This window comes from Balaenoptera physalus (genome assembly GCF_965194825.1).
Source record: "Balaenoptera physalus genome assembly, chromosome: 1".
NCBI lineage: Eukaryota > Metazoa > Chordata > Mammalia > Artiodactyla > Balaenopteridae > Balaenoptera > Balaenoptera physalus.
The window spans coordinates 125,239,689-125,262,382 of record NC_138882.1 but is presented as its reverse complement, the minus strand read 5'-3'; the positions used below and the strand labels follow the sequence as shown (position 1 = coordinate 125,262,382).

The 22,694-nt window shown below is 35.6% G+C and overlaps 2 long non-coding RNA genes across 3 annotated transcripts in view; both read left to right on the top strand.

Annotated features, from left to right (window-relative positions):
- The window catches only part of LOC309641586, a 1,028,702-nt gene that overhangs the window by 934,630 nt on the left and 71,378 nt on the right, over nucleotides 1-22,694 (top strand). The window lies entirely within an intron of this gene.
- The window catches only part of LOC309641511, a 74,288-nt gene that overhangs the window by 28,695 nt on the left and 22,899 nt on the right, over nucleotides 1-22,694 (top strand). For both annotated transcript variants that reach the window (XR_014252652.1, XR_014252653.1), the window contains one exon: nucleotides 15,039-22,694. This exon is cut by the window's right edge and continues 22,899 nt beyond it. This is a non-coding gene — a long non-coding RNA (uncharacterized lncRNA). The remainder of the gene's footprint in view (nucleotides 1-15,038) is intronic.

Genomic DNA, 22,694 nt, shown 5'->3' with positions numbered 1-22,694 from the left:
TCATATTTCTATTTCTCTGAATCACAACCATCATTTGCTTTGCTGCTTGTTAAATAATTGTATATACCTAGAAGCTATTGATTCTATACTAAGGTAGACTCAAGAGGATCTTTGATATCATCTATAGCAGAATGACTAAAAACCTAGGCTTTAGATCCAACCTAAACTCAAATTGTGGTTCTGCCATTTATTAGCTATGACACTGTGGTCTTCAGTTTTCTCATCTACAAAGTGGGAAAAATAATAGTATTCACTCTCAAGAGCTATGGCATAGTATAAACAAATGAGTTGATGTAAAGCACTTAAAATATTGCGTGACACCTACTAAACACTAGATTTACTGATTAACTAAAATGCTTTTATTCTACCTCCTCATTTTATTTGCTTCAGTTTCTCAATTCTCCTTTAGTCCAGAAACTCAGTGGTTATGGGAATTATTAAGGGAACCAAACTCCCAATTCCCTTTTAGCAGCCTTTCTCCTAAAGGAGATATATTATACCTTTCATGTAAATGCCAGGAAGGAGAATAATTGGCATCCCATTGCTCTTTGAATGGCTCCCCGGCCAGCCGTAGGTGGTGTGACGTGAAAGTGACCTGACAGCGGGGCGCCTGCCAGCTCGGCGCACCGTGTAGTGGGAGAATCAATTAGAAGGTTCATCGCCATTTCAGAAACATGCAAACATCAATTGGCATAGAGTTTCAGGAAGCAGAATAAAAAGGAACCTACAAAACAAAAAGCCTTTCAAGGGAATGGAGACACCATTCTTCCAAATCACTGATGATTATGATCACCATTAGAGCTTAATGAGCCTACATATGGCTAATGACTTCATCTCTCCAGTAGATTTGCCAATAGTCCGTTTCCACTCGCATCCATCCTTCTCTTCTAAGAAGAATAACCATAGTGCTTGTTGGTCAGAACAAGTCACTGGATTTCCCCCTCCTCCATTACCAAAAGCAATTTCTCAAATCTACCATCCCCTTCTTTCCTTTCATGACCAAAAGTAACAGATTAGAGAAAAGAAAACACCACCAGTGCATGGTTTATAGAACCCTCAAAAACCTGGGTTCAATCCAAAAGTGGCCCTTAACTGCTGTCTGACCTAGTTTTCTCACCTCCAAAATGTAATTGATCACTATCCTATTTCCAAAGGTAACTTAAAAGATAAAAATATATAGGGATATGGTTTGTTTTACTTAATTTAGTTATTTGTTACTAATATTATCATTGATTATGGCTATATTTTTACTTTAATAACCCAAGTGAAGAAAATGCTATTATAAGGTTTAAGCAAGTTATCTGCTGAACCATTTAGAGACTATTAATTTTAATAAGAAGACCTAAACTGAAGTTAGAATTTTTTTAAATTAACCACACTATTATAATATTTAGTCAACAGTGATACTTAGTGTTAAAATCATTTAAAGAGGCAAAATTTGGCAAAGTTGACATAATGATGTGTCTTCTAAAGAATAGGTATTAACAGTATGTTATTTATTGGAAGAGAAAATTTTTCATAAAAGCAATAGATACTAGGGGGTGCCCTTCTAGTTGCTACATGGGATACTGCCCGATTCATGAATTGCCTAATAAAGCTAATTAGATCTTCAAATTTAAAAATAAATAAAATAGATACAAGTCCCCATAATGATCCTTACTCAAATTTCAGTGCATTTCTTTCATGTTCCTGTTTTCAAAATATATCTAGTAAATATAGTAGATCTTAATATAATCCTGAATAATATCACATAATTATAATATTGAAAGTAAGACAAGTAATAGTTGGAAGGGATAATATTAGCTATTAAGACAATTGCTTCAGTGTAATAGTTTAGAAATTTTAAATTGTTTTATGTTAAAATATTCCAGTATAATTTTTCTGGGGTCTCTATGCTATAAATAAACTTTGATTGCTATGGTAATGTAAGAAACATGAATGGATAATGTCTGTTCTCTGTAACCAGCATTTCAGGAAAGTATCATTGTTAAAAATACATTGCTGGTATCCCATTTTTGAGTTCTAGCCCCAAATCTGCATCTGAATGTTCTGAGTGAGGTTGATCAATTAACATGTATCTGAGTAAAATTTTGATATATAATTTGAAGAAATAAATAAAGAAGACTCAAAAATAAAGGCTGATTTTTAGGAACAACTTTCAAGTAACAAAAATGTTTAGCAAATCTTAACATGCAACAAATCTACATTCTGCGGTCAGTTTTTTCATACACCTATCTGCCTACTCTACCCCACTGATCCCATCATTTCAAGAATGAAAATTTAGTTTAAAATGGAACCTTTTCACATTCACTGGAAACTTTAAAATCACAGAAAAATATACACTAAATTTACTTTTTAGTCTCACCAGCTAGATGTTTAGAGAACTTTAAAAAAAAACTCATTTAACTAATTTTATTGGAGGTCTATAATATGTCCAAAACTGTTCACAACAAAGTATAAAGAGAGTGTAAAGTATGGCTCCTACTCTCTGAAGTTTATTTATAGAGTTAAAATCAACACATACAAAATAAATATTAACATCAGGAAAAAAATACATGCATGTACTCATCTCAGTATTATAAATTATGAATTTTGTAGAAGATATGATGGAAGAGGTGGGATCCAAGATAGGGTTTTAATAATGAATAGAGCTTGGATATGTAGTGCTTCTCTGGGCTAAATAACCAGTGGTCCTATATTTATATTATCTAGGGTCTATGTAATAAGCTGTTTGACCACTGAAAGCAAAGCAAAGGAGGAGTTTATGGGATTGGTTAACTCACCATGAAAGCTGGGTAACTGCCAGCAAACAAGTCTTTCACTCTTCTATGCCCAGTGAAAGTGCAAATAGACCTACCACAAAAATCCCAAGCTTAGCTGGAATATGAGGATCTCCCCTCAGATTGCAGCAGTGAAGATTCCAGGATGGATGGAAAGAATTCATCTCCCTCAGGAAGAACTACAGCTACTCTAGCTAAGTTCAAGCCTTTAAGACCCAAATGTTGGTCATGGGTATAAAGCTTACTGAGTAATCCCATCTATCTGAAATAGAAATCCAGAGTCTCTGAGGTTCATCAACTGCTTTCTTTGGGTTTCTGACCAGCCCCAACGTGAAAGAGAAAGCTAGTATCATTGACCTGGACAGAGAAAGATTTGAGAATGTAAAAGATGAGTCTATTTCATATCTAGTTCTATAAACTAACCATTTGCTATCTAAGCAAAAAATGAGATCATTCTCATATTAATAATCCAAAGCTTGACTCACACAAAGAAAACTAAAATTAGATATTGTTCTTGGAACTCTAAGTTGCATTGTGCTGGGAAAGTAAACCATGAGTAAGCTGAAGACAATGCTAATCATAGCTGCCATTTATTCAATTTGTTGTATGCCTGGCACTTTATGCTTTAATTTACATATATTTCATTTAATCCTCACAAAATTTTTATTAGGAAAATGTATTGTCCCCAGTTTAAAGTCAAAGAAATAAGGCTCAAGGCTTCCCTGGTGGTGCAGTGGTTAAGAATCTGCCTGCCAATGCAGGGACATGGGTTCCATCCCTGGTCCGGGAAGATCCCACATGCTGCAGAGCAACTAAGCCCACGTACCACAACTACTGAGCCTGTGCTCTAGAGCCCGCAAGCCACAACTACTGAGCCTGCGTGCCACAACTACTGAAGCCCACGTGCGTGGAGCCCGTGCTCCGCAACAAAAGAAGCCACCGCAAGGGGAAGCCCGCGCACCGCAACGAGTAGCCCCCTGCTCACCGCAACTAGAGAAAGCCCGCGTGCAGCAATGAAGACCCAATGCAGCCAAAAATAAATAAATAAATTTTTTTAAAAAGGAAATAAGGCTCAAAATTTTAATTTGATTAAATTTAACAAGTAACAAGTGACAGGGCCAGGACTTGAACTTATGATTTTCTGAAGCCAAAGGCCATGATCTTTCCATTAGGTACATCACCTTTCAGACAGTGCTGCCTCCCTGACTAACAATGGTTTTCTTATATACTCAGGTATACCAGGAAGATGACTGAGTTGACAGTTTTATTGCATGTATGTACATTAACATCAGCCAATACTTATTATTTAGTCCCATGAAGTCAATGAGTGTTTTGTAAGCAGATGGGCTACAGATTCAGAAAAATCAATGAATATTTCACTAAGCAAGAGAATTATGAAGAGTAAAAGCATTATATGTGCTTTTTCTTGGAAGTAAAGGAAAAGTGTAGTGTTAATAAAACAGACCCAATGCTAATGACTTAGAGCCCCGCCTCACAAAGTAGAAATCAATCTGACTCTAAGGTTCATTTTACTCATTCCATAAACTTATTTCCCAACAGAGTTTCTTAATTTTGACGTCAAAAATACAGAATTTTGTCATTGCTCTTACTTTCAGATTCAAGGCCAGTTTACTTTCTAATCTCTTCTCATTTATTATTCACTTTCATATAAGGCTCACTTTGCCTTGTTTTCACATTCATCATGTTCTTACACACTCTAAGAGACTGTTCTCACTGTCTGGAAGACCTTCCATTCATCTTACCTTTTCTTCCTCATGTCAATCAAATCTTCACTGTTTTCAGCTTCTAGGATCTGTAGTTCTGATTTTGCCCAAAGCTTTTCCAATTAAGTTAAGGTATAAAACATCTTTCTGTGTGAATCATCATTCCTCTATAGCCAAAGGCATTACCAGTGGTAAAATGTATTCTTCTGTATATAATAATAGTAATTTTAACTGTTAGATTATACTTTTCATTGATCTATTTTTTTCTGGTTAAAGTAGAAATGCTATGGTAGAAAATTTATAAATATCAAAACATGCAAAGAAGAAAAAGAAAGTAATTGTTTATGCCAACACCCTGAGAAAAGCATTGTTAACATTTTGTTATATTTCTTTCTATTCTTTTTTTAAACATATTTAGTTGTGTTATAACTTAAACTCTCCCTGCCTTACTATATTTTTATCCTGCTTTGTTTCTCCTGAAACCAGACCCACTAAGAGTTGGATTCACCCAATTCCCTGGATTCATAGGAGTCAACTAGCCAGTAGGAAGGTTGACCATTAAGAGGTCTGGTGAAGCATTGACTCATCAAAGTTTAGAAGTATTCCTATTTCTGGGCTTGTTTGCAAAGATAAAACTCCAAAATGGTCTGATGTGCAACTCCTGGGTAATTGTTCTCTTGGCTTCCATCTTGTGTTAATTTCCTGTTAATTAAAACCACTCTTTCATTTCATAGAAGCTAGAAAAATACATTAATATTAGATTATATAAGACATGGCATTATAAAATAATACATCTGTCTTCTTGATTTCTAAATTAAATTATAGATTTTAAAAACTATTTGTGTTCACATGATATTATAAATGCCCTCTGTGGGTTTTCTCCCCTTTGTAAGGGCCCATCTTAACTGTATGGAAGGTGGAGTTTTCTTGTTCAGCTTGCCCTTTTTTAGATATCGACCCTTTTTATCCCCCCAGCTTATTTTATCCCCACCAGTTTTTATCTGGTAAACATACATTGTCTGAAACCTTAACTTTCTCCATATGATTTACCTGCCCAATTCTGGGGTCAAGTTTTTATCATTTAGTCCATTAGGAAGGATTTGCTCTTAGATAATTTCTATACATCTCATTTCTTTCACCTATTAAGAATAATGTTTGATTATTTCCTCCAGGTTTAGACACTTATCCAGTTTAAATTTGTTTGCTAACCAAACTTTTAAAGACACTAACCAACTGTTCCCCCCAAAACTGTAAAACGTGATCTCACAGGAGGAGCAGCTTCACAGTCTTGCTGAACACCCTTCTCACTGTTTCCCTGATACAAAATGCATCCCCAGCACTGAGCACATAGCATACCATCATTAACTATTTGTAAATGAATCAATAATATCTTTTAAGACATCAAAACCTATTCCCCAAGCAAACAGGACTACTGACTTTTGAGGGCTAAAGGTTTTCATAGCTTGGATGAGATGCAAAAACATTTTCTTCCACAAAAAATATATTTCCTCAAATGCTATCTATGAACCTCTTGCCTATGAGAATAGCATCTCTCAAACTTATTTTTTGTTCATACCACTTAAAAGAGACTATCCAAGGTAACCCCTGAGTCTAGAACTATTGGAAAACTGCTAAGTATATTCATGCATCTGTAGTGTAGATTTTACAGATAAAGGTAAAGGAGATGAAATATCAGCACCATTGAGGATGAGCCTGAGAACTGAACAGCTGTGAGTGTTGAGGTTCCCCAGGCAATGAGGGTTCAAGAGGACAATTGTGAGGTGTCAGGACAATCAAGACACCGCAATATTTTAAACTGCAGACACTCTGCATCAGGGCAGATACTGCCAGCTAGAGGTCTGTGTTTTATTGAAGTCTAAACTAATTCCCCTTGTTTTATGCTACTGAATGGTTCATTTGCTTTGGGAGCCTCGGGGGATAAAGGAGAGGGAAACAAATTAAGTTGAAACTGCGAAGACTTGTTAAAACTACACAAGGTGTGTGTAGCTCTCTTATTGTTATGTGATATGTGTTGGGAGAAAAAAAATCTCTGGGAATTCCACCCTGACTGACTTCATAACAACTCACAGGTGATTAAGTCAACCTTTGAAACATGTAATGAAAACACAGAGAAAACCAAACTTAATATTCAATAAAATAAACTAATCATTGTTTCATTTTCTAAAAAAATGTGTTGGCACCAGGATGAGACGTAGATGAAAAAAATTCCAAGAAAAACAAAGACATCTGTCTCTAAATCAGTAAGTTTACTGATTAATGAAGAGCCAGACTTTGCCGTTAAGGACTTGATGTGAAGTGATTGTGAGCATGTCCCTCCATAACAGCTTCCACTTGAGAGTTCCAAGGAGAGACTCATATATGTGCCTAGAGAAAGAAGGAAATAGAAACATTTATGACTTTTGCACCACCCAGCATATACAAAAACACACCCTCATCTAATCCCTGACTATAAAATTTTATTTATGTAGTTGTAAATTGGGAAATCTCAGGCATAAAACTCGATATCTAATAAATATACAGTGGTGTTGTCGACTGGCGACTGTAACAGGCTTGCTTATTTTTGCTTTTTCTGGCAGTGAATGATATGGGATCATAGGGAATCCATATCTCTAAAGCCAAAGAATAGCTCCTAGTCATTTGTGGCATCATTAGCAATATCGTGATATCCCTTAAGGACAAAACACATAAATGTTCTCCTGTCACTTACAATTGTGTCAAGGAGAAAACCGAAATGAACTTGCAAAGTCATGCACCAGCTCAATTTTGGAAGGGAAAAAAATCTTCCTTTGAAGGAAATGAAATCAATCCCCAGTTCAAATTAAATTTGGACTATTCTGTGAAGCTCCAATACACAGCTCCAATAACAATCAGTACTTACGGACTTAAGGTGCAGGCAAATAATACTTCATTTAAAAGAAATTGAATGAGGATTACTGACAGGGAAAGTTTTGATGCTATTTTGTCATTAAAGTTAAATCATGCTATTATTTGCTCAGTTGTGAACATCTTTATCTTCACTCTCCTTTTTTTTTCTTTTACTTTTTCTTTCAAATTCACTAGAAACCCTTTGCATAGTTGGACTTGTGTCTTCATCTTATTAAAACCCTGTCATGCAAATGTATCATAAGTGTAGCCTGAAGACTTCTGTCTCATGCAAAATTTAACTTAAATTCTACCAGCATGAAACACTTTGTTATGCACAAAACTTCTGTTTGGTTTGCTGACATTCTTCTTAGTCGGCTCTCATGGTGATTCATTATCTTGTGATATAGATTTCCAAGTATCATCTTTGTATTGATTTTTATATCTTTAATAACCACTCCACAGAAGATGGCTCCACTGGTGTCATTGATCGCATCAAAAATTCAAGGCTTACAGAAATACTAGAGGGCTAATTGGTAGCAGAACATTTAAGACTTAATCTTAATGCAGTCTTAATATTCTGCATTAAACCTACCTGAAGGTATCCTCTTTGAGTCTACAAGGGGAAGTTTAGTGCTTCGTTGAAAAACACCTGGTGAGAGTATGCAAAAACATCGCAATAGGGCTTCCCTGGTGGCGCAGTGGTTGAGAACCTGCCTGCCAATGCAGGGGACACGGGTTCGAGCCCTGGTCTGGGAAGATCCCACATGCCGCGGAGCAACTGGGCCCGTGAGCCACGATTGCTGAGCCTGCGCGTCTGGAGCCTGTGCTCCGCAACAAGAGAGGCCGCGACAGTGAGAGGCCCGTGCACCACGATGAAGAGTGGCCCCCGCTTGCCGCAACTAGAGAAAGCCCTCGCACAGAAACGAAGACCCAACGCAGCCATAGATAAATAAATAAATATATTTAAATTAAAAAAAAAATCGCAATAAATGGACTACAAACTCGAAAATGCCGCTTAACAAACATTCATAAATTAAGAGCAAAGCTTTCATCTGGGACCTCCATCTCTGGAATGCTCCTTGCTTTCCTTTTCTATCACTTTTGGTCCCACCAAGCCAGGTTTGCTTAATATGTGTTAGAACCAAAACCAGGGGGGTAAAAAGGCCCCATAATTCTAAAGCATGTACCACCCTAGGATTTGATGATTTCTCAGTTTAACAATAGAAGGGATTCCTCTGCAGAAACTCAGAGTGAACATCCTGTTTGTATAAATAACATTAAACAACAAATTGAGGACTGCTGGTGTAGGACCAGCAAGTCTGGAGGCCCAGTACATGATCAGGTATACCACACTGTAACTTCCTTCCTTCCAGAACCCCATTCACAGAACATGCAGATCCGTTTTAGGTAATCAGAAAGCTAACCAAAAAGGAGAAGCAGTCATTTTCTCCAAAGCTTAAGAGTAATTTAATTATAAAGTTGAAACTTGGATTTTATCCTTTTCCAAAACTTTTTATGAACCTACTCTGGGCCAGTCACTGTATCAAAGCATAGATGGGTTTAACCTGGTACCTGCCCTAGAGAACCTTACTTTCAGAAGCCTATGCATGGAAGGTGGAAAGTAGATAACTAACTAGAAGGCAGGATGTACAAGGATGTGGGCTTTGTTTTTGTTGTTGTTTTGGGGTTTTTCTGTTTTTCTTTTTTTAATTTTTTGGCGACACCATGTGGCACGCGGGATTCTAGTTCCCTGATCAAGGATCGAACCCGTGCCTCCTGCAGTGGAAGCGTGGAGTCTTAACCACTGGACCACCAAGGGAAGTCCCAGAATGTGGGCTTTGGAATTGGCCGGACCTGAATTCTATTCTGTCTCCAACACTGTGCTGTGTGACACTTGATAGATTTCTACCTCCCTGAAAAATGGCAGCAGTTAAAAGTTTTTTTCCTCATAAGAATAAAATGTGGCAATGCGTGCAATGCTGAGTATTGGACATATTATCCATGACCCCAAAGGTGTGTTACCTATTAGAAGATGATAAAGGAGGAAGCCATGTATTTTTGGTTTTTTACCCCTCCCTGTAGTATTTGAAAAAGTCATTTAAGAGAAAGTGGAAAAAGAACAATTTTTAAAAATTTTTATGTATCCTAGCTTTTTGGCAAATTATTTTTAACAAAGACCTAAACATACATGCTAGTTCAGCATTTTAGATGTAGCATCAAACACTAAAGGGAATTTGGAATTTTTAAGACACTTGGAATTAAAATGAAGACTTTAGAAAGAATGTAAAGACAAAGGGAAGAATCAAGGATGGAGGCCATAGTGAGATATTATAAAGGTCATGGTGAGTTTTTGATGTTTAGCATTTAGGTACTTGAATCTTTGGTTTCAAATAATTTTTAAATTATCAGAAATTATAGATGCAAATTTCAAAGTTTCTCATTTTAAAAAAATGAGGTGTAATAATCTCATAAAGCAATAAATATGTAAGGATCTATGCAATTAATTTAAATATCAATGCACTGTTAGAATTTATTGCTGAGATTATTTTCAAAGTGTTACATTTACAATATGTATGGATTTAAAATAATTTACCTAGAATATGATACTTAAAGAAACAGCAAATGCTTATATTATACAAATTATTTTTTCTATTCGTCATTATTCTTGTTGCATATTTAGTTGCTTCACAGAATTTAGTCATGTATCTGGCCCATAATTACCCATTTATTGATGAAATTCAGTTTGTAGTGTTATTGCATCCTCTTTCCTAAACAGGTTACAGCTTTAAAACTAGGAGAGCAAAACATTTTCAAGTGGCTTCATCACAGATGTTTTTATTCTATTGCTGTGTATCTGCCTTTCGAGTTGCCCTCCCACTAAGTATGTGATTTTACATTTCTCAAAAGATCTGCCATCCCACTTCCAGGCCTCTTCCTTTTGCCTTTTATTTTCTTTCTCCTTTGTTTCCTTCCTCCCCTTTCCCTCTTTGCTATCTTTGGCCTTTTTTCTAAGTTTCTACAGCTTTTTCTCCACTTCACTTCCCTATCTCTTCTCCCTTCCTTTCTTCCTCTTTCCCTAATTATGTTATTACCTAAACTGAAACTCAGTGCACAGAATTGTAAGTCTGATTCAGATTTTATTTACCCTTTGGATATTTTAAATAGCAATCCAAGGAGTCCCCCAATGTAGTGCTAAATTCATTTTCCACCTGTTAAAAGAAAAAATTATGGCATGAAAGAGAACAAAAATTCTACCAAATTCAGATGCCACAAATTGTTGTAAGGATAGTTTTCCAAGTGCTGAGACATTTATTTTTTTCTTAACCTTTATTTTTTTTTTTTCCCCTGCTGTCTAACAGAAACTATTAAAGGTCTCTGTAGTCCTCAATATAGAAAAAAATACCTTTCCTCAATAGTCAGTTAGTATGGAACAAGAACATTAATTCCATTTTCTATTTTTAAAATGTTAAAATGATGCTAAAAAAAAATAGTTCTCTACTCTTAATGCACTAGAAGAAAAGTTAGACATTCAATACTAACTAGCTATTTTTTCTGAAAATGTTTCTTTCCTTTTTTTTAATAGTATTATCTATCCTTTACCACTGTCAGGGAATTAAGTTTTAACTTATTAATATAATATATATGATAACTAACAATCAAAGGATTGGAATATAGTAAAATGCCACTAACAAAAATCTACTTTAAATTTTTTCCCTTAAATTTCTCTTTAATAATTATAAAAACTACCAAAAATCTACAAAAGTGAGAGTTAACAGAAATTTCCAGCCAAATAAATTTTTTTAAGTGATGGGTTTATATATAAAATGGCCCAGAGATGAAATATGAAAGTTTTGATATTTTCAAAGTATTCTCTTTGAATACCTGCTGCATTCTCCAGATGGAGGCCCCGCATCATTCCACAGCTGGAGTCACCTTTGCAATCATTGGTCCCATTCTTGAGAGCAAATCACACATGCCTTTTAATTTGCCACTATAGAATTTATGTAACTTCAAATTACAAATTGAAAGCCCAATAGATAAAACTGGCATCCTAACTTTCAGTCAGATAATAATGACTACTGCCATGCTTTAAGCAGCTATGATGCTTTTACTTGTATTATCTTGAATTCTTACAAAGACCCAATATAAGAAAATAACAAGATCAGATGAGTAAACCAATGACACTCAAATGCACTAAATCAATAATTATTCTGCATAGACTTTCTGTTCTGTTTGGCAAATAGCAACATCCTGCGAAATAGCAGTTTACCAATGGTTAGTAAATGTTTTTGTTCCATTTTGTTTTTATTTATTGTACTAAGAACATTTACATGAGATCTAGCCTTAAAATATGTTTGCAAGTGTACAATACAATACGGTCAATTATAGGCACTGTGTTGCACAGTAGATTTCTAGAACTTCCTTATCTTGTATAACTGAAATTTAGCAGAATTTGTGCATTTAACATGTCTCCCCCCCACAGATTGGATATGCCTCTAGGGATCTGAAGAGTTACCCCTTTTACTTTATACGTGACAAGCAAAATGGTCAGAAACAGGACTAGAAAATTTTGATCTCCTTACTCCTCTCAATTTGCCTCCGAATGCCACTTCTAACTAGGCAAAAGACACGTCAGAACTCAAGCTATAAGAAACATTTCCATGGCCTAAATCTTCCCTGCAAAACTGCTGGAGTTTTCACCGCTTCAGGACCATCTATCTTGTATGTCTCAGTTTCATATCCAGTTCAAAAGGAAACAGCAGTACTTATGCAGATGTATGACAGCATATGGTCAGGATTTAGATGAGCGAATACTTGCACCTGGAAATCAAATATCAGCCCAGGCAGACCCCTCCTGCTTGCCCAGGGCAGCAGCCACCTAAGCGGACAGGGAGAGAGCTGCCAGATCAAACGCAATCCAGATGTCTCCTCTGTCTCCTCCTTTTCCCCATACAACCTTCCATTGTTTTCTTTGTCCTTTGGCAATATTTCTAAGTTTTTAAAGGAGTAAAGGAGCCCAGAAAATAGAACAAAATATGTTTTTAAAGCAGAACAAACACATCCCCCATTGAGCAGTTAAAGCTTTTTTGAAAAATTAGTTTGTTTCAGTCTTTTAAAAAGTTTGGTTTTCATTATCTTTTTCAAAAACATAGCAGATTTTTGTAGTAATCCTTGGTCAGAGATTTACAAGAGTGTCCTTCTTGGCTTAATTTTTAGATTGGCTAAGACAATTTTTGAGAAAGTACCATCTCAGATGTCTGAGTATCAATAACGTCCCAGCCACCTGCACTGATTCTGATTTTCATCAGTACATAGTGCTAACTGTCCATTTATTTCCATTTATTGCATTTTACTGTGAAATCCAGTGTGTTGCTTGGAGCAGCTCTCTAGTAAAGTATCTTGTTTTATCTTTTCAAAACACTTTTTTTTTTAGGCTTGTCATGTAACCTCTTTGTACTTTAATATCTATATATATACTTCAAAGAGATAAAAAGATAAAATATTGTAAATATGTTGAGAGCTTCTGATCACAATGAAGCAGTAATTAATTATTCAGATTTCCCATATGAAGATAGATTTATAAAACAAGCCAAAACAGGGTTGGGGGAGGGATCTGCCCACGAGTGAGGGAATGAAATAAAAATTAAAAGGAGCAAGTAAACAAGAATTCCTCAAAGCAGAAATGAATAGCTGGTAGCCCTACAAAAATAAGAAAAGAAAGAGGAAAGAAGGAAGAAAACTGTGAGAAAGGAGGAAGGAGAGAGAGAGAGAGAAAGGAAGGAAAGAAGGGAGGGAGGGAGGGAGGGAGAAAGGAAGGAATGAAGGAAGGGAAGAAAAGTTAGCTTAATTAGTCCATGATTGCTCTTCACAGTACGTTGACAAAATGCCTACTTAGAAGCAAACTTAAAGTAATGAGAGATGGCAGCTTCTGGTGATTAATTTTTTTCCTATGTGACCTACAAATGTGGCATTTGACTTAAAGTTATCAGGTAGTCTGTCTAATTTTCACTCAATTATCTGTTACAAGAAATAGGACTTGCTCATATTAGCACCTTGCTCCTGTATTATTACCTGTTTAAATATTTGACTTTTATGACTTTCTGGTTAGTCCAGATCTAAGAAAGCTATTCATATTCTGAAAAAACAGGCTGTTGTATTTATTTTGTAGAAAATCATTTATCAGTGGGAGGGTAAAGAAAATTAACATAGAAAAATAAAACAAGTTGTACAAATTTTATATAAAAAATATAAATAATCATTGTCTTCAAATGTGTATATAGCAGGGGGAGAGTTGGTGTCAGACAGACAAGATTTTGAATCTTACCCCCTTCTTTACTAGCTAAACTCTTGGTCTCTCTGAGGCTCAATTTCCTCCTCAGTAAAATGGATATAATAATTTTTGTGTCATTTAAATCAAGCAGGAGAACTTAGACAAAGTGTTTGGTACTCGGTCGGGTTTTGTTAAATATAATTTCTCTGTACTAAGTTTTTTTTCTTTAAAATATTTCTACTATTTATTGTAAATGATGGTTCCCCAAACTAAGAATTTTTGTTACAAAGCTGTTCCAAAGACAGCCCTGGAAACCCAAACCTGCAGCTGTTGTCTGATTTCAAAATGAAGAGAGGTTCTCCTCTGGCCTCCTTCCCTCTCTGGCTGAACTCTAAAGGTGTTGGGAACAATTGAGTCTTGTTTTTATTTGTCATGGATTCTCTTTTTTGGAGACAGTCACCTAAATTAGTCAGGAAAATATATAGACAATAAATGAACCAGAAATGCAATAATCCCCTGTCCAATTGTCCCTGAACTACTTACTTCATGAGGTAGTGCTGAGGCTGAGTGAGAAGACTGATGTGTGTGAAAACAGTCCAAATTCTTTGCAGCAAAGTATTCTTAGTGTCATTATTTATTACTAGTTAGAATGAAAATATCACCACTGCTCTTATTAAAGAAAGTTGTAAGGAAGCCAGCTTTAAATCTGTTTCTCAGATTTGTCCAGATAATGTGAAAGAGTGAAAAAAGTTTCTTTTCTTCTCTCCTTCTCCCTTCCTTTTTTTTTTTTTTCAAAATGCAAACAAACCAAAATAAACCCTATTAGTGCTCCTATGTCTGAAAGAAAAGAATTGCTCATGCACACAATCATATTAATAGTACGCCCCATCAGGAAATCTTGAAATGATTGATGTTTAAAGTATTATCATCTCAAGTGGAAGCTCCCATGAAGTATAAATTTACAAGTTGCCTTTTTTCCTTCTCTTTCTTTTCCGCAAAGGCAAAATGTAAATCCAAAAGAATCCTGCTAGCTACCTTTCTTTTTCTCTGGTGCCTTCCTCTTTGCCTTCCTGCCTCTCCTCTTTACCCAGCCCCAATCTGTACATACACTCCATCCTCCCCTACCCCACCCCCATCTCTACTGGTGTGAAAATAGAAAAGCATCTGAGGATCTGGGCAGCCTATCAGTTTGCTAAGGTTCATTTTAGCTAATCCAGACATCCCGCACAGCAGGGGGAAAACCGCTGTATCTAGTGAAACAAGAGCATGAATAATTAAAACTCTGTTATTAATGAACTTCCAGTCGTTATGTAAATGAAACTGATTTCAAGTCTAATTTGTCAGCCTGAATTCTTTTTCTGTTCTCCCTTTGTCTAGGACAAGAACTCATCATAATGGACATGATAATAAAACACTAGTAGACATGCTGTGTGCAGTGCCCATCTGAGTTAGAGCTTTTAGCAGGGTTAATTGATACAGTTACTCCAGAACAAGTCTATAAGGCATTTTGCATGGCTCTAAGTTTTAAAAGCCGCTCTTTTCCCCTTTGACAGAGCTGCCTATTCTTCACACATACCTCATTATCATTTACCTTTACATGAGGGGTGGCATATAATTACTGCCTAGTAAATAGTTTCTTTTGCAATATCCATGATGTTCAAAGACAGCAGAGTTCAAAAAGGTCCAGGGGAAGGGAAGTCTGTAGTCTTCCGAGAATGACAAGTAGCCACTGGGGAGAGAAAAGAAAAGAAAAGAAAAAGGAATACTTGACAAAGCGCAAGACCACTAAGTACCAGTCGCCCACTGTTTCACCGACAAGTGTCACTCATGCTATTGGTGGCATTGTCCAAGTGATACCCTGATGTCTGTGGTCGCATATTTCAGCTACATTGTTTAGATCCACTGTATTGTTTGTGAAATCCTTCACTATTAAAGTGACAGCTTCAAATACTACAGTCTGATTTCCTAGAGTTACAAATATTTTACACAACATAAAAGCAATAATTCTTTCAACAGAAAGCTATTCGGCCATGTCAACTTGTTGAGAATTTACTGAGCTAAGATCTTTAGGTTTGAATTTTGAAAAAGTCTCTATATTATTTTCAGAGAAATGTATAAATTAGATATCAGAAATTAATAAAAATTTGGATATTTGGCACATGATTTTATTTGTATAAGGCAATATATAAGTAACAGAAATTAACTCACTTTTTTTATACCTGTTACATTAAAATAATTAATCGTGCTCCATGTTTAGAAGGAGGAAAAAAAGTTCTCCATTTGGAAAACTCCTAAATCTTTTAAGCTGCAGATGCTAATAACATGACTCTTGCTAATCTAGTAGATTTTTTCACAGAATCATAGTTCACAGTAATATTAAGAACTTAAAAATCTTTTCTAGGTCCCCCAAATATGGGTACACCAGTTCCTAGGGGGTTTTAGATTTCTTTATAGCCATCTGCATTTCCTTAGTATATTGAAATTAGAGAAGTGTTGTAGGTATCCTTTAGCTCTGCTGTCTTTTGTTATTTTGTAACATTGCTTTGTTTATAGTACCAAAGAATAAATAGCATCCTAATCACTTTTGTCCAAACAAAGCATAATGGACATAGCATCTGCATGAATGATATAATCAATATTTCAGAGATCGGTCATTATAGACTCCTAACACATATTTTCAGTCACCTAAACTGTGCCACACACTGGGCTAAGCAATGGAAATAAGAATTTGAAAAGGCAACAGTCATTTTCAAAATGAAGGAAAATGGTCAATTAACCAATATTATGGCTTGATGTGAAAAGGAACTATATATAGATATATACATATACCTATATATATGAAAGTACAGTGTACAAAAATGTGTAAAATGTCAGAGAAGCATCCTATAAGTAATTTGCAGGAAGCCAAGAGACACGATGCTTCAGAGAATACCATCTTCTCTACTTCATGTAATGGCAAAATATTATCTAGCCCAAGCCACTGTCAGTGTTGTCAAGGGCAAGTGTCTGGTTATATATAATTTGATTCTTTTTCTCCTGGATGCACTATGTGACAATCTATGCCTCAATTTCTCAGGCAGCAAAAGGCCTACTGTTATTACAAAACATGTCTGATTTTCATGATGCCAAAGTATCAATATAAGTTGAAGGTGTCGGTTAAATAAATTTAGTTCCCTGCAATTTCATAGGAATGTGACTGAACCCATGGCATCACAGCAGGAACAGCACAATTTGATGTCTGATGGTGCCCAGCTTGACCCTGTTCAAGGGACTGTCCCACACTTATCTGTCAGGCTTGCCTTGAAGAGGTTTCATCCCCACTGTGTCTCTGCCAGACGTTGCTAAAACTACACTGCTCACTCTCAAATTTGATAAACCCTGGAATTCCTCTAAACCGATCTAAATCTAACAACTACTTATATTAAAAGACAAAAGCAACCCAATGATAGGTGCAAGATATGAGATAACATATATATCTCACAAACACACCTTATCTTCCTACTTTCTATTGATAATATGGCTCATGGGGCCAGCAACTCTGTTCATTCTAATTCCTAGCCAACTCTAGAAAAAGTCATAAAAATACATAATCTGAAATTAAAGTCAATTAAACTACATTGCTTCTTCAGAAAGTTAAAGGGAAAACACACATAAGTAATAGAAATCAATTACTGTATATTCCCAGGCCTGTTCTTATAAGCTGCAGAGGTAATCAATCACTCTAGAGATTTCTACAAGGTAATTACTGTTTATTCTTTAATGATAGTACCGTCTTCCTCTTTTTCCTTCACACCAGCCCCTTGCAGCTGCCACCTCGCAGAAAGCAAATAAGCTGCAGTTAAAAAAACAAGACTGGAAGAAAGTTGTTGGTGTTCTGCATATGTGGACAATCAGACTGCTGAACTTCATCCCTTTCTGTGACCTGAGGCTATAATACTTTATGACCCATGCTGTATATACACATCATAACTGCTCTTCCGAATAAATGCAGCCATAGCTTTGAGAGGGGGCACTGCTGCATAGGGAGAATTAATGGGAAATATCTTTCTTGTGGCTGTTTAGTCATTTAAAAGAATGAAGTTTGAAAATAATAAGCAGCTGAAAAAGAACATGGACCAATTAAGAATTTAAAACAACTAGCATCCAACTAAGTCTCTTTCTGCTCTTTAGAAAGAAGGGGAGAAAAATAGAGAGTAAAAATAAATGCTGCTGCTATTATCAAGAGCCAAAAGCACTAGCCAAGAGATTTCACAGCACTTCAGTCAGAGCTGGGCTAATGAATATAAGTTACCTTCGCTGGTTTTAGCTGACTTTGAAATTAAAGTTCCAAACCCTGCATGCAGGGAGACCTGGACTTGAGCAAAATGGACTTAATAAACTCCATTGTGCACTCAGATCCTTAGTGAGATTTCCTGCCCATCCATGACCAATCGGTATTATTTTTTCAGTGACTGGTACTTTTGTGAGCAAGATTGGGGTTTCTGGGAGTGATTAACACTTTTCACCATTGACTGACAGGTTCAAACAGAAGTGAGACAATAGGAGGAGTCATTAGGAATTCAAATGTAAGGTTAGTGTTTGCAGGCTTTGAGACCGATTTTAATAGAAAGGAACTATATATGTAAGGAAAGGAATTAATGTTTAAAATGTTAACTTATGAAGTATAAATTAATCTTTTCAATTTCAAAATTTTTTTTCAGAATTGAAATTAATCAAAAATAATAAGAGGACGAAATAGCAATATTTTAGGTGTCTTTTCTGGAAATTTCTCAAGCTGGTCATGGATACATCCATTCAGCTCTTTGCTTTAGATATTTAAGACCCGAAGATTTAGTCTTAGAGAAATCCTCGGTAGTAAAAGCTTAGATTTGTTTTTCTCTTAGATTAAAAGTCTTGAAGAAAAAAAAGATGTGTATTTTTGTAAGAAAAGAAATATGATGAAGCTCTCCATTATATCCAGAGAAGATTCCTTAGGGAAATAATTATAGTGAGTGATTCTAGTATTGACCAGTAATTGATAATTGGCCACAAATAATTAAGGTAGAATATCTTTACTGGTATAAATTATGCTAATAGTTCATCCTTGTCCCTAGGTGCTGAGGTTGGTTTCTTATAGGTAATTTTGTTTTAAATTCACCATTATAAATGTAGCATATTATACTTAAAAATTTACTCTTGTTTGGCATTAAAGTTAAGGCAGATAATACAGAATTAAACAAGCCTAATCAAAGAATAAATATAAGATGCATGCCATCATTTGTCAGGATACTTTGATAAGAGTTGGTTTCTTGTGGGAAAAGAAGTTTTCTGTGACAACAATGCACACAAACTGTGTTTTTTAAAACAGCAAACCCAAAGCAGAGCAAAATATGTGACTGAAACCACCTCACAAACTTGAATAGAAGCATTTTCGATAACTTGTAAGTTGTTAATATTTAAAGGATGACGGCATAAATCCAATACCCTGTGCACGAAATAATCACCACATCAGATTTTCATGCATATCCTGTGTGTAGCTCAGCTTTCAAGCTGCATTTTTTGAATATGTTGTGACTAATTTATGCCAAGTTTTCTTCAACCGAGCATTTTTCATTTTTCAATTGACATACAAAGTTCTGTAATTTGTGTGCTCAGTATGTTAATATACTGAGATAGAGAAAATCCAATGTATCACAATAACAAAAATAGACTGTCAGGGAGCCTCCATGGAAGTCAGAGGTCAAGAAAACAAGTACAATCCAGTGAGTGGCTAGTGTTAGGATTTATGTGGGTCATTAATAATCCACGCTTCCATATCGTGAGACAATTTCTATCCTACTTTTTTGACCATTTGACCCACCATCTGCTCTTCAATTTCCCTTCAAATTTTCAAGGCATGCTCTGTAAGCGGTTCTCACACTTTACAGCAAATTGGAATCACCTGGGGATCTTTTAAAAAGTCCCAGGCTTGGCTCCCACCATACACATTCTGATTTCTTGGTATGGGGTTTAACTCAGGCATCAAGAGATTTTTCTAAGCTCTCCAAGAGATTCTAATGTGTAGCAAAATTTGGGAAACAGGGCTGTATATGCTTTCTGCCTCAGTTTTCTGTAACTTTGTCTGAAAAGACACCAGTGTCCTCTCCTGTACATAGTTACAAGAAATGCCTCTCCGTCTTGCAGTTGATTTCAGGCACATGGCTCCTTGATCTGCTATCTTTTCTGAGAAGGATCACATCACCATACTCAGTGCCTCTGCCAGACTCACTTACAGCCTCTCAACCACTCTCAGCTTCTTTCTTATTTTTCCTTTTATACTCTTTCATCCCCTAAATTACTACAGATCAACTGTTATCCCTCTGAGTTTTCAGCTCTTATTCACTTTCCTGTCTTTAGCTATCTTTGGTATCTCATTGCCAGTTTAAGCATGAAAAAGTTTCCTTTTCAGTGTTACCTACTTCTTTCCCTTTATCCAAAAACCCACAGGCAGGCTCTATTCCTTTCTTCAATCTTCATCCAAGAGCTAAGTTAAGACTCTTAGCAATTTTTTATATCATTATAGTGGACTTTCCTGTTTCAGACTCTAGTTTTCTATCTGTCTCCTCCCAATAGGCTCATCGCTTTCCTGTGCAAAATGCTACTGTCAGACTTCTTGTCATTTCCCTTGCTCATTATGAACATCTCAACGGTGTGTTTCTTAAACACATCCTATCCAATTTGTCTCCCTATTCTCTTTTCCCAGGGGCTCCTTCAGTCCCAAGATAGCCCCAGAATTATAGGTCTGGATGAGAGTCTGCCTTGGGATTGATAGTGGTACTTAATGCTTTTGCACCAAAGGGACGGCATTTGTAGAGCTGTTCCACAACATGGATGACCAAGAGCCTCTCTAGATGTCGAGGAATTACTATAAGCCTTAGAAACACATTTGTTCCTTACCCTTATTTTTTTTTCCTTTCCTCAACTCATTTTATTCAGATTCACCCAGCTAACACTGAGTCAGGATCATCCATAGAGCCAGGAAGGAAGACACAGAACTGATAGTTATAAACATCTATGTTTGTGTTCTATTCTTTTTCAGATTATGCAAATTGCAGACTTATTTGAAAATTTTTATAAAAGAAATGAATGTCCTTTTGCCTTCCACCTCAAAGGCCTGTTTCCTACATAAACTGAGCTTTGTAAAATCCATCATTATCCCTGTTTCTGCCCACTGGTGCTCCCACTCACTATTTCCCTTCTCATCAGATTCTACACTCAACTACTTCTCGTCTTCCCTATTCTTTTTCTTGTCTCCATCACCTACTTTCAAGTTCTACATTCTCATTTACCAAGTCACCACCTTGTATTTTCTCAACTCTACCTTGTAAATTTACTTCTTGCCATGACACTTGTCTATGGTAATTTTCAAGTAAGACTTTTTTCAAAGTCTTTTTTCAAAGGAAAAGAAACAAACAAAAAAATAACCCCACATTTTTAAAGTCAAATATATACCAGTGAAAGAACCCCAACTTCTTTCTGCATTATATTTCTAAACTATTTAATACATGTGTCACATGATTATGTACGTCAAGTTTTGGATGTAGAAACAAGCTCATAATAACATACAAGAAGAATAATTGCTCAAGAATCAAAAAGCAAGATTCAGTTATCACAAGGAAAGTTAAAAATGTCACAAAGTGAGTTTTGGAAAAGTGAATTGAAATGACATATTATTTTTAATTTGTTAATTTTTAGATGAAGTCATTAACACATAGAGTTACTTGTATATTATAGAGAGAAGAGTGGTTTCTCTGCATTTGGACTTAAGAACAGGACAGACCTGTTTCAAATCCTGACTTCAGTTTTGCTAGTTGTGTAACCCTCAGCAAGTAACTAACCCTCTCATCGTCTCTTTCCTCATTGGTAACATACAGGTGTAAATCATAACTTATCTGGAGGAAAATTTTGAGGTATAAATGAGATAAAACCTGTTAAGCACATTGCAAGGCTGGGACGTAGGAGGAACGGTGTAAATGGCAATTGACACTACTGCTATTGACATGTCTTAGTAAACCTTTTACCAAGTATCTAGGTATTTTCCCTATAATTCTTGGGCATTCTGCTATGTGCATTCTGATACGATTCTTTTTTCAGACCACCCCAAATCCATCCCTAGCATTTAACATACCAATACAAAGAGATTTTATACTTTCTTATCAATAATTAGCATTATTCAGTATTATGCATACTTTGCCCATTTTTCATTCAAGTGAATTTTAAATGGAAAACATACTAAAATGCTCCATGTGCTTTCAAAATAGTATATCTGTTATCAGCCTCTATAGCCACTAGATGTCAATACAATGTTTATCTGGAAGGTTTAATAAAGACTCATTAGTATCATATTTAATGATTAAATAATGTATACCCTTTGCAAAGTAGTTTAATATTGAAGGGTTTCAGAGCGTTTTACTGTAATATTTATGGAATTCACGCCACTAGAAACTGAAATGATTTACCTCATGTAACTGTAAACAGCTGTTGAATAGAAACAGAGTTTTAAGCCAGAATCAAATTAAAATTGCTAAGAAAAGTTTATATAGGCCTAATATAATGCCCTAATTGGATTTTCCCACATATTTTACTTGCAGAAGCACAATAAGATCTTTAGTATCCATAACTGGACAAAATCTAAATTTTAAATTTCATTTAATAAGTGAGATCTTTATTATTCATAACTGGATAAAACCAAATTTAAAATTTTAAGCATCTTACCCATAGTTAGAATAAGAATTCTGAGAGAATAAATAATCTGAGGTATTTCTGGAATCATTTACTTCAGGATATTGGCTATTTTACTAGTGATTTGGCTAAAGATAATGTAAATTTTTGTCAAAACTTAGCTTTAGAAGGCTTGAGGATTTATTCTTCAATATTTAACCCTCAAATTACTTTTCCCTGAAATACCAAATAACTTCCTTTTTGAAGCCCCATACTGATATGAAGAAATGTAATTTAAATCTCCTTTCCTTTGACATGAGTGTCATGACCTACATGTAAAATAGAGTGAAAAGA